The 13179-nt window shown below is 44.4% G+C and overlaps 1 protein-coding gene across 1 annotated transcript in view; it reads right to left on the bottom strand.

The window, feature by feature from the left end:
• Erich6b (glutamate rich 6B) overlaps nucleotides 1-1743 on the bottom strand; it is a 54797-nt gene extending 53054 nt beyond the window's left edge. Inside the window, exon 1 of the mRNA XM_021181329.3 lies at nucleotides 1693-1743. The gene's annotated coding sequence lies outside the window, so the exon portion shown is untranslated. The remainder of the gene's footprint in view (nucleotides 1-1692) is intronic.
• Between the last annotated feature and the right edge of the window lie 11436 nt (nucleotides 1744-13179).

Raw genomic sequence — 13179 nt, 5'->3', positions numbered from 1 at the left:
TGCTTCGAAGGGGTGGCTTGAAGGAGGCACACGGCAGTGGTGCAAGCTGTATGATGGGAAGGCGGCTTGCTCAGGGAGGGATTGTATACAAGCCTTTCACTAACTGGGACGTGCGAGGCCATTGTTCCCCGGATCACAGGATTACAGAATAAGGGAAGCCATGGATCAGGAATCAAGCTCACAAACACTCCAGACAGGTGGCTCCCTGGTGATAACACTGCATTTTCAGAGATGGCGGCTCAGTACCTCATGAGGTGGCTCTAACAAACAGTAAATAATGACTTTGGTGCTGGAAGCAACAGTGACAGCAAAGATCACAGCCCCCATCTACGAGTCAGATGCTGCACTCAGAGAATAACAAACGGCACAGCCTTCAACCACTAACTGTCCCCTTGGGCTTGCAGCCAGTCGCCCTGGGTCCACTCTGCAGTCACACACAGCATGTGTGCTCTGCACTGGGCTGCAGATCCTTGGAATAGGAGCTTGCTTTCTTTCTCTGTTCTCTTTGTTTCCCTGACCTACATTCATGTTTGCCTTTTTGATCACAACACACAGGTATTTACAGGAATTGGTCTCACACTGCAGCCTGCTGGGTTGGCCTCACCTGCCCAAGCTGCTCAAAACAAAACAAAACAAAACAAAAAAACAAAAAACAAAAAAACCCAAAAAAACAAAACCGTGTGAGTTGGGAGTGTATCACTCAGTAGGTTAGTCAGGCCCTGCAAAATGTGCTCCTGAAAATGATAAACTGCCCGGTTTCCTCCTATCCCCTTCCCCTTTCTTATCTAGAGACAGGGGGAGAAAGAGAGAGAGAGAGAGAGAGAGACAGAGAGAGAGAGAGAGACAGAGACAGAGAGACAGAGAGACAGAGAGACAGAGAGACAGAGAGACAGAGAGACAGAGAGAGATCTAACTCCCTGTGCAAGCATTATCATAAGTGTGCCTTCAAAGCCTGAAGAACTGGGAGTCTGGTGTCTGCTGGAGACAGCGCAGAGAGATGTATTTCCTGGGAATGTAGCGAGGGAGCAGAGCTGCCTTTGCTCTCTTCAGCTCCACGTTCTAAGGGCCTACAGCCTACTGGGCGCTGGTGCACACACTCAAAGTAGGGTTTTCTCTATTTATGGTTCCCATGCAATTACTCTGTGGCAACATCCTCATAGACACAGAAGGGCGCTTTACCATCTCTTGGTGGTTTCTAATCTAGGAGAGTTGACAACTACATTAATCATCACGGAGGGACTGCACTGAAAGACAACAAAATTAGCCTCTTTTTGGTGGGGCAGGAAGAACACAGGTGGGGTTGTTCCTGGACTGTCATAGTTGTGCCTCCCAAGATGGACTGGGTCAAATGAAAGAATGAAACCAGGACTGGTTTGATCCACACCATTGGCTGAGATCTCGAAAGGGTGAAGGATTTTCTGCTCAGGGTCCTCTTAGTAGATGTATCAGGAGAGACAGAGGGTAGAGCTCCTCCCTGGCTCAGTGCAAAGGAAACCTTGAGCTGGGGTAGGTAATTGTGAGACGCCTTCCAACAGACCTGGGGACATCAGACAAGCCAGTTCATTAAAAACTCTGCCTGCGTCTTTTCTGTCAGACTTGATGTGCCCATCAGGAGTGACTTAGCCACTTTTCTCATTGCTGGGATGTAATACTTGACAGGAATAAATTAGGGGAAGATTTATCTTGGCTCACGGTTTCAGAAGGATCAGTCCACCGTGGTAAGGGAGGCATGACAGAGAGTCCCACCGCAGTAGGGGTACTTGGCGGGTTCTTCACACAAAGCCTGAAGCAGGAAGCAGAGAACACAGACTGGGACCAGAAGCAAGTAAAACCTCCAGTGATCCTAAGTTCCAAAAGCTCCCCAGCTCCCAGAACAGCGCTACCATCTGGGACTCAAGTGTTCAAACACATGGGCTTACAGGGGACATTTAACATTTAAACCACAACACAGTCTCTGCTATTAGTGCTACATCAATCAATACTAAGAGTCAATCTGGCCGGTATTTAGTAGTAAGAGGGCAAGAATTCAGGCAATGGAATCACATGACACTGGCACCTCAGAGCTAGAGCAAGCCTTGGTCACATGATCAGTCCTGAATCTGGGGCCTGCTCCCCCAGGCTGTTCTTGTTTCTAGGTTTGTGTAGAGAAATTGGGTCTTTACCCCCCCCCGCCCCCCAGCTCTCACACTGTACCTCTGCAAGTCTCACATCTGTCGGTACATCTGCCTCACTCACAGGATGCAATTCCACCTCAATGCCTGGCTTACTGTGAGCTCTCAACAGAAGTTTGTACACTGAATTGATGAGCTGCAGAAGAGAGGCATACAGGAGACTGAGTGCAAATGGTTTGGAGGTTTCATCTGCTTAACCTTCCAATGGGGTGAGTGATGGGCTCAGACAGTGAAGCCAGGAGTGGATGAAGACATCGTTGAGTGAACCCTGGGACCCCTGGGCTTCCCTGGGATTCTGGAAGCAGGTGTTTAGAAAACCTGCATGAAACAAGGGAGGAGATTTCACTTCTGTCATGGGGAGTCCTACAGTGTTCTGCGAATCCGGAACGCTGCTGTCTGGAACTGTTATTTGGCTCTCTGGCAGGACCCTTGCTGGAAGGCAGCTGCTTTTCCTCTTGAGGAGAACTACTGATGGCCTGCTTCTGTTTTGCTGGTCTGAATCCACCTTCAAACATGCCAGGGACAAACTCTAGATTCCCAAAGCTTCACTAAGCCCTTATGCACCAATTGCTGTAGCCTTTACCACAGACACCCAGTGCCCTGCTGAGAATATTGTCTACGGCTTATTTACTTATTTGGTTTCTTTTTACAAATAGGATTTCAAATATATTGGAATTTGGCCGTTGAAAGGGGGTGACTTTGAGCTTGCAGTCATCGGTACAGAACACTTGTGAAAAGCCAATCTTTGGCTCTGCTCCCTCTTGCCCCTCCCCCAGGCTAGGTAGGGGCGCTGTTTCTCTCAAACCTCCCAAAGGTGAGAGGCAGGGGTAGGTGGGTGGGTGGTGGTGGTGGTAGAAAAAACCTGAGTGACCTGCTTTGAGTCCCAGGGGTAGGCCTGGGCAAGACAAGTTTTAATTTGAGGATTCTTTTCAGTGCCTGGATTCTCTGGAGGAGACGAACCCACCCCTTTATTTGTGCTGGACCAGTAGAACACCACCCTTCACAGGGGGAGAATGATGTCAAGGCAGGAAACAGAAAGATCAAGGTAGTGCAGGAGTAGAAAAAAAAATAGACAAACAAAAAAACAAGCAACAAAGGGGTCTGGGTACTTGGCATATCCCGTTGCTATCCTTGGACTCTGCCACCCTGGACTCTCTCTCCCCATTGCTTCTTCCTTTCCAGGGCCCGCAGGCTGGAGGAGCCCAGGCCTGGCCTTCAGAGCTCTTACCCAATCTTGGATCCTGGCCGCGAGTCAACTGTACCCTTCCAATCTCGAGTTTAAGTCGCTCTTTGTTACCATGGGAACGGAACACGCATCTCCACCACTTCTCTGTTGTTTCGGGCATTCTATACCTTGGACCCTCAGCTTCCTGTTCCCAGCCAAAGGAGGAGAGGGAAGAGGGAGAGGGAGGGAAGGGAGTCTGGCTTCTAAGGTGAAAAGATGGTAGGAGTGCCTCCCAGGGCATCCCGTGTGGACTCACCTGCGCTGAATCCCAGGACCATCATCTCTAAGCACCTGGGTGTCACCGTCCGCTCATCGGCTCCTTTGAGTGCTGTCCATGGGACAGAGAGTTGCCTTTGGGAACATGCATGGGCCTGATCTGGAGTCAGGGGACAGAACCCGGGTGAAATTTACTGATCGTGACTCTGGATGGACTCGCTGGTGTTGCAGGGTGGGTTGGGACAGACGGGGAGGAGGTCAGATGAGCCGATTTGGGTACAGGGGCGGGCATTTCTGGTACGTGTACAGAAGTTTCATCAGAAAGAGAGCTGGGCGTTTGAAATATGAGGCTTTGTTGTGGTTTCCCGTTCTAAATAAGCAATTGTGTTTGCACATGAGTTTGTAATACCAATTCTTTCTTTTCTGAGCGAACCTGACAGGCTGTATAAACTGCAGGTTTCTGTGATGCCTAAGCAGTCACTAGGACTGTGTGTTTATCGTGTGTGTTCCTGGCTCATAGTGCCTCCTGGTGGTCTGGGCTAGACTCCTGGGAAGAGCTGAGAACAACAACAACAAAAAGAAACTCTGCCGGGAAAGTAAGGGGCACAGACCCACATGGAAATCAGCAAATGGAGAGCAGTCGGTGGTCGTTTCTGCTCCTCTCTGGGGCAATGAGGAGACCCAGGCGGGGTTCATAAAAGTTTTGCTAGGCAGGAGAGTGGAGAACTGATCTGGCTGCTTTGGGTATGCTTTAGGTAACAGGTAGACTCAAGGGCAGTGCCAAGGGCTGGTCTGTGAGAATGGGTATAGCGGCCCCTCCCGGCCCCCACCGTCATCTCCAATGCCCTTACATGAATCTAAGTAAAAAAGAGTGCTGCGTGTGTACACACAGCTTCAAGGAAAGTTTCCAAGTCTGTCATTTCAAGCAGTGCCCTTAGCTTCAGGGTCCATACTAGGGTTCCCTGCCTGTCAGCCTGGTGTCTAGAATCTGGGACATTGTTACGGTACAGTCTTCCACAAGGTGGCTCCCACTGGTTTTATGTAGATGGGGTCATTCCTTTGGGGAGATTAAAAAAAAAGATTTATTTATGTATATGAGTGCTCTATCTGCATGCCAGAAGAGGGCATCAGATCCCAGATTGTGATTGTGAGCCACCATGCGGTTGCTGGGAATTGAACTCAGGACCTCTGCGAGAGCATCCAGTGCTTTAATTGCTGAGCCAGCATCTCTCCAGCCCCTGTGGGGATTTTCTTAAACACCGACTACATGCCTATATCATATTAGGAGGTGTTGGGGACATAGATGGAGTGAAACAGAAACATAACAGGTTTTAAGTTATTTAGTGACTTGCCTCCAAATACCACTGAATCGGTCATGGATCTGGGTGGGAATCTATCCGTCTCTTTTCCTTTGGTAGTAATTATCAGCCCTACCTCTGGACCATCTTGCCCCAGGGAAGAAATGCAACCACAATGCTCACTCTTGGCAAAGGCAAACCTAGGACCGTAGTGGATGGAGAGAGGCAGAGAGGCAGGCGGAGGCCCTTGTGAGAGCTGCCTGCCTCTCTGGGTTCAGTAAGGCATGCATGCCATTAGGTCCCTGAACAAAGCATCTTTTCAGACATTTCCTACCCCACAAGGCTGCTTCTAGAGATGCGTTGCTCAGCTATCATGCTGAGCTATTAGAGGCTGATAGGAAAATGGTGATAAGACAAATGTTTTCATAAATCTTGCCATAAGCACCCAATAAAGACAGTTCACTTTTCTGTGGTCGTCTGCCTGACTTGGCTTTTCTTTTCTTTCCTTTCCTTTCCTTTTCTTTTTTTTTCTTGAAGAGCCTAAGAATGGCTTTATTTGTCACTAGAGACTGCCTTTACCTCTTTTTTTTTATTGTGCTTTTTTTTATTACGTATTTTCCTCAATTACATTTCCAATGCTATCCCAAAAGTTCCCCATACACTACCCCCCACTTCCCTACCCACCCATTCCCATTTTTTGGCCCTGGCATTCCCCTGTACTGGGGCATATAAAGTTTGCATGTCCAATGGGCCTCTCTTTCCAGTGATGGCCGACTAGGCCATCTTTTGATACATATGCAGTTAGAGTCAAGAGCTCTGGGGTACTGGTTAGTTCATAATATTGTTGCACCTACAGGGTTGCAGATCTCTTTAGCTCCTTGGATACTTTCTCTAGCTCCTCCATTGGGGGCCCTGTGATCCATCCAATAGCTGACTGTATGTGTTTGCTAGGCCCCGGCCTAGTCTCACAAGAGACAGCTATATCAGGGTCCTTTCAGCAAACACTTGCTAGTGTATGCAATGGTGTCATCGTTTGGAGGCTAATTATGGGATGGATCCCTGGATATGGCAGTCTCTAGATGGTCCATCCTTTTGTCTCAGCTCCAAACTTTGTCTCTGTAACTCCTTCCATGGGTGATTGTTTCCAATTCTAAGAAGGGGCAAAGTGTCCACACTTTGGTCTTCGTTCTTCTTCAGTTTCATGTGTTTTGCAAATTGTATCTTATATCTTGGGTATACTAAGTTTCTGGGCTAATATCCACTTATCAGTGAGTACATATCATTTGAGTTCTTTTGTGATTGGGTTACCTCACTCAGGATGATGACCTCCAGGTCCAACCATTTGCCTAGGAATTTCATAAATTCATTCTTTTTAATAGCTGAGTAGTACTCCATTGTGTAAATGTACCACATTTTCTGTATCCACTCCTCTGTTGAGGGGCATCTGGGTTCTTTCCAGCTTCTGGCTATTATAAATAAGGCTGCGACAACCCTCTTCCGGTCAGAAAAGCACCGGGGCAGCTGGGGCGCAGGGTCAGCTGACACTTGCCAGCTACCCACAACACCCGCCACAGGATCTTAAGACTTCTGGTGAGTGGAGCACAGCTTCTGCTCCAATCCAATTGCGCGGGACCTGAGACTGCATTAGTTAGGGAAGCAGAAACCGGCCTGAGTAGGGCCACAGGCCTCATCCGGCCAGATCAGCGCCGGGGTAGCGGGGTAGCGGGAGAGCAGGGTTGCCTGACACCCGCCAGCTACCCACGACCCCCGCCGCAGGATTTTGGGACTGCTGGTGAGTGGAACACAGCTTCTGCTCCAATCTTTAAACAGTGACAACGATAACAACTAACCCCAGAGATTACCAGATGGCGAAAGGTAAACGTAATAATCTTACTAACAGAAACCAAGACCACTCACCATCATCAGAACCCAGCACCCCCACTTCGCCCAGTCCAGGGCACCCCAACACACCGGAAAAGCTAGACACGGATTTAAAAGCATATCTCCTGATGATGATAGAGGACTTCAAGAAGGACTTTAATAACACACTTAAAGAAATGCAGGAGAACACTGATAAACAGGCAGAAGACAATAAAGAGGAAGCACAAAAATCCCTTAAAGAATTGCAGGAGAACACTGCTAAAGAGTTACAAATCCTTAAAGAAAAACAGGATAACATAATCAAACAGGTAGAAGTCCTTAATGAAAGACAGGAAAACACATCCAAACAGATGATGGAAATGAACAAAACCATACTAGACCTAAAAAGGGAAGTAGACACAATAAAGAAAACCCAAAATGAGGCAACACTGGAGATAGAAACCCTAGGAAAGAAATCTGGAACCATAGATACGAGCATCAGCAACAGAATACAAGAGATGGAAGAGAGAATCTCAGGTGCAGAAGATTCCATAGAGAACATCGGCACAACAATCAAGGAAAATGTAAAATGCAAAAAGATCCTAACTCAAAACATCCAAGAAATACAGGACACAATGAGAAGACCAAACCTACGGATAATAGGAGTGGATGAGAATGAAGATTTTCAACTCAAAGGACCAGCAAACATCTTCAACAAAATTATAGAAGAAAACTTCCCAAATCTAAAGAAAGAGATGCCCATGAACATACAAGAAGCCTACAGAACTCCAAATAGACTGGACCAGAAAAGAAATACCTCCCGACACATTATAATCAGAACAACAAATGCTCTAAATAAAGATAGAATACTAAAAGCAGTAAGAGAAAAAGGCCAAGTAACATATAAAGGCAAGCCTATCAGAATTACACCAGATTTTTCACCAGAGACTATGAAAGCCAGAAGATCCTGGACGGATGTTATACAGACACTAAAAGAACACAAATTCCAGCCCAGGCTACTATACCCAGCCAAACTCTCAATTAACATAGATGGAGAAACCAAAGTATTCCACGACAAAACCAAATTCACACATTATCTCTCCACGAATCCAGCCCTTCAAAGGATAATAACAGAAAAAAACCAATACAAGGACAGGAACCACGCCCTAGAAACAACAAGAAGGTAATCCCTCAACAAAGCTAAAAGAAGACAGCCACAAGAACAAAATGCCAACTTTAACAACAATAATAACAGGACACAACAATTACTTTTCCTTAATATCAATGGACTCAACTCCCCGATAAAAAGACATAGACTAACAAACTGGCTACACAAACAAGACCCAACATTTTGCTGCTTACAGGAAACTCATTTCAGAGAAAAGGATAGACACTACCTCAGAATGAAAGGCTGGAAAACAATTTTCCAAGCAAATGGCATGAAGAAACAAGCTGGAGTAGCCATTCTAATATCTGATAAGATTGACTTCCAACCCAAAGTCATTAAAAAAGACAGGGAGGGACACTTCATACTCATCAAAGGTAAAATCCTCCAAGAGGAACTATCAATCCTGAATATCTATGCTCCAAATACAAAGGCAGCCACATTCATTAAAGAAACTTTAGTAAATCTCAAAGCACACATTGCACCTCATACAATAATAGTGGGAGACTTCAACACACCACTTTCACCAATGGACAGATCATGGAAACAGAAACTAAACAGGGACACAGTGAAACTAAGAGAAATTATGAATCAAATGGATCTGGCAGATATCTACAGAACATTCTATCCTAAAACAAAAGGATATACCTTCTTCTCAGCACCTCATGGTACCTTCTCCAAAATTGACCACATAATTGGTCACAAAGCAGGCCTCAACAGATACAAAAATATTGAAATTGTCCCATGCATCCTATCAGATCACCATGGACTAAGGCTGATCTTCAATAACAAAATAAATAATAGAAAGCCAACCTTCACGTGGAAACTGAACAACACTCTTCTCAATGATACCTTGGTCAAGGAAGGAATAAAGAAAGAAATTAAGGACTTTTTAGAGTTCAATGAAAATGAAGCCACAACATACCCAAACTTATGGGACGCAATGAAAGCATTTCTAAGAGGAAAACTCATAGCTCTGAGTGCCTCCAAAAGGAAACTAGAGAGAGCACACATTAGCAGCTTGACAACACACCTAAAAGCACTAGAACAAAAGGAAGCAAATTCACCCAAGAGGAGTAGACGGCAGGAAATAATCAAACTCAGGGATGAAATCAACCAAGTGGAAACAAGAAAAACTATTCAAAGAATCAACCAATCAAGGAGCTGGTTCTTTGAGAAAATCAACAAGATAGATAAACCCTTAGCCAGACTCACTAGAGGGCACAGGGAAAGCATCCTAATTAACAAAATCAGAAATGAAAAAGGAGACATAACAACAGATCCTGAAGACATCCAAAACACCATCAGATCCTTCTACCAAAGGCTATACTCAACAAAACTGGAGAACCTGGATGAAATGGAGAAGTTCCTAGACAGATACCAGGTACCAAAGTTGAATCAAGATCAGGTCAATGATCTAAACAGCCCTATATCCCCCAAAGAAATAGAAGCAGTCATTAATAGTCTCCCAACTAAAAAAAGCCCAGGACCAGATGGGTTCAGTGCAGAGTTCTATCAGACCTTCAAAGAAGATCTAATCCCAGTTCTTCACAAACTATTCCACAAAATAGAAACAGAAGGTACTCTACCCAACTCATTCTATGAAGCCACAATTACTCTGATACCTAAACCACAAAAAGACCCAACAAAGATAGAAAACTTCAGACCAATATCCCTTATGAATATTGATGCAAAAATCCTCAATAAAGTTCTTGCTAACCGAATCCAAGAACACATCAAAACAATCATCCATCCTGACCAAGTAGGTTTCATCCCAGGGATGCAGGGATGGTTCAATATACGGAAATCCATCAACGTAATCCAGTATATAAACAAACTCAAAGACAAAAACCACATGGTCATCTCGTTAGATGCGGAAAAAGCATTTGACAAGATCCAACACCCATTCATGATAAAAGTCTTGGAAAGATCAGGAATTCAAGGCCCATACCTAAACATGATAAAAGCAATCTACAGCAAACCAGTAGCCAACATCAAAGTAAATGGTCAGAAGCTTGAAGCAATCCCTCTAAAATCAGGGACTAGACAAGGCTGTCCACTTTCTCCATACCTATTCAACATTGTACTTGAAGTCCTAGCCAGAGCAATTCGACAACAAAAGGAGATCAAAGGGATACAAATTGGAAAAGATGAAGTCAAAATATCACTCTTTGCAGATGATATGATAGTATATATAAGTGACCCTAAAAATTCCACCAGAGAACTCCTAAGCCTGATAAACAGCTTCGGTGAAGTAGCTGGATATAAAATTAACTCAAACAAATCAATGGCCTTTCTCTACACAAAGAATAAACAGGCTGAGAAAGAAATTAGGGAAACAACACCCTTCTCAATAGTCACAAATAATATAAAATATCTTGGCGTGACTCTAACTAAGGAAGTGAAAGATCTGTATAATAAAAACTTCAAGTCTCTGAAGAAAGAAATTCTAGAAGATCTCAGAAGATGGAAAGATCTCCCATGCTCATGGATTGGCAGGATCAACATTGTAAAAATGGCTATCTTGCCAAAAGCAATCTACAGATTCAATGCAATCCCCATCAAAATTCCAAATCAATTCTTCAACGAATTAGAAAGTGCAATCTGCAAATTCATCTGGAATAACAAAAAACCTAGGATAGCAAAAACTCTTCTCAAGGATAAAAGAACCTCTGGTGGAATCACCATGCCGGACCTAAAGCTCTACTACAGAGCAATTGTGATAAAAACTGCATGGTACTGGTATAGTGACAGACAAATAGACCAATGGAATAGAATTGAAGACCCAGAAATGAACCCACACATCTATGGTCACTTGATCTTCGACAAGGGAGCTAAAAACATCCAGTGGAAGAAAGACAGCATTTTCAACAAATGGTGCTGGCACAACTGGTTGTTAACATGTAGAAGAATGCGAATCGATCCATTCCTATCTCCTTGTACTAAGGTCAAGTCTAAGTGGATCAAGGAACTTCACATAAAACCAGAGACACTGAAACTTATAGAGGAGAAAGTGGGGAAAAGCCTTGAAGATATGGGCACAGGGGAAAAATTCCTGAATAGAACAGTAATGGCTTGTGCTGTAAGATCGAGAATTGACAAGTGGGACCTCATGAAACTACAAAGCTTCTGCAAGGCTAAAGACACCATCAATAAGACAAAAAAACCACCAACAGATTGGGAAAGGATCTTCACCTATCCTAAATCAGATAAGGGACTAATATCCAATATATATAAAGAACTCAAGAAGGTGGACTCCAGAAAATCAAATAACCCCATTAAAAAATGGGGCTCAGAACTGAACAAAGAATTCTCACCTGAGGAATACCGAATGGCAGAGAAACACCTGAAAAAATGTTCAACATCCTTAATCATCAGGGAAATGCAAATCAAAACAACCCTGAGATTCCACCTCACACCAGTCAGAATGGCTAAGATCAAAAATTCAGGTGACAGCAGATGCTGGCGAGGATGTGGAGAAAGAGGAACACTCCTCCATTGTTGGTGGGATTGCAAGCTTGTACAACCACTCTGGAAATCAGTCTGGCGGTTCCTCAGAAAATTGGACATAGTACTACCGGAGGATCCAGCAATACCTCTCCTGGGCATATATCCAGAAGATGTCCCAACTGGTAAAAAGGACACATGCTCCACTATGTTCATAGCAGCCCTATTTATAATAGCCAGAAGCTGGAAAGAACCCAGATGTCCCTCAACAGAGGAATGGATACAGAAATTATGGTACATTTACACAATGGAGTACTACTCAGCTATTAAAAAGAATGAATTTATGAAATTCCTAGCCAAATGGATGGACCTGGAGTGCATCATCTTGAGTGAGGTAACACAATCACAAAGGAACTCACACAATATGTATTCACTGATAAGTGGATATTAGCCCAAAACTTAGGATACCCAAGATATAAGATACAATTTGCTAAACGAATGAAACTCAAGACGAATGAAGACCAAAGTGTGGACACTGTGCCCCTTCTTAGAATTGGGAACAAAACACCCATGGAAGGAGTTACAGAGACAAAGTTTGGAGCTGTGATGAAAGGATGGACCATCTAGAGACTGCCGTATCCAGGGATCCATCCCATAATCAGCTTCTAAACGCTGACACCATTGCATACACTAGCAAGATTTTGCTGAAAGGACCCAAATATAGCTGTCTCTTGTGAGACGATGCCGGGGCCTAGCAAACACAGGAGTGGATGTTCACAGTCAGCTATTGGATGTATCACAGGGCTCCCAATGGAGAAGCTAGAGAAAGTACCCAAGGAGCTAAAGGGATCTGCAACCCTATTGTTGGAACAACATGATGTACTAACCAGAACCCCGGAGCTCTTGTCTCTAGCTGCATATGTATCGAAAGATGGCCTAGTCGGCCATCAATGGAAAGAGAGGCCCATTGGACTTGCAAACTTTATATGCCCCAATATAGGGGAATGCCAGGGCCAAAAGAATGGGAATGGGTGGGTAGGGAAGTGGGGGGCGCTATGGGGGACTTTTGGGATAGCATTGGAAATGTAATTGAGGAAAATATGTAATAAAAATATTAAAAATCAAAAAAAAAAAATAAAAAAATAAATAAGGCTGCTATGAACATAGTGGAGCATGTGTCCTTCTTACCGGTTGGGACATCTTCTGGATATATGCCCAGGAGAGGTATTGCGAGATCCTCTGGTAGTACTATGTCCAATTTTCTGAGGAACCGCCAGACTGATTTCCAGAGTGGTTGTACAAGCTTGCAATCCCACCAACAATGGAGGAGTGTTCCTCTTTCTCCACATCCTCACCAGCATCTGCTGTCACCTGAATTTTTGATCTTAGCCATTCTGACTGGTGTGAGGTGGAATCTCAGGGTTGTTTTGATTTGCATTTCCCTGATGATTAAGGATGTTGAACATTTTTTCAGGTGCTTCTCAGCCATTCGGTATTCCTCAGGTGAGAATTCTTTGTTTAGCTCTGAGGCCCATTTTTTAATGGGGTTATTTGATTTTCTGGAGTCCACCCTCTTGAGTTCTTTATATATATATATTGGATATTAGTCCCCTATCTGATTTAGGATAGGTAAAGATCCTTTCCCAATCTGTTGGTGGTCTTTTTGTCTTATTGACGGTGTCTTTTGACTTGTAGAAGCTTTGCAGTTTCATGGGGTCCCACTTGTCAATTCTCGATCTTACAGCGCAAGCCATTGCTGTTCTATTCAGGAATTTTCCCCCTGTGCCCATATCTTCG

The sequence above is a fragment of the Mus caroli genome, unplaced genomic scaffold (genome assembly GCF_978045245.1).
Source record: "Mus caroli unplaced genomic scaffold, Mus_caroli_1 scaffold_12, whole genome shotgun sequence".
Lineage (NCBI taxonomy): Eukaryota > Metazoa > Chordata > Mammalia > Rodentia > Muridae > Mus > Mus caroli.
The sequence above is the reverse complement of the archived record's forward strand: the minus strand, read 5'-3'. Positions and strand labels throughout refer to the sequence as shown.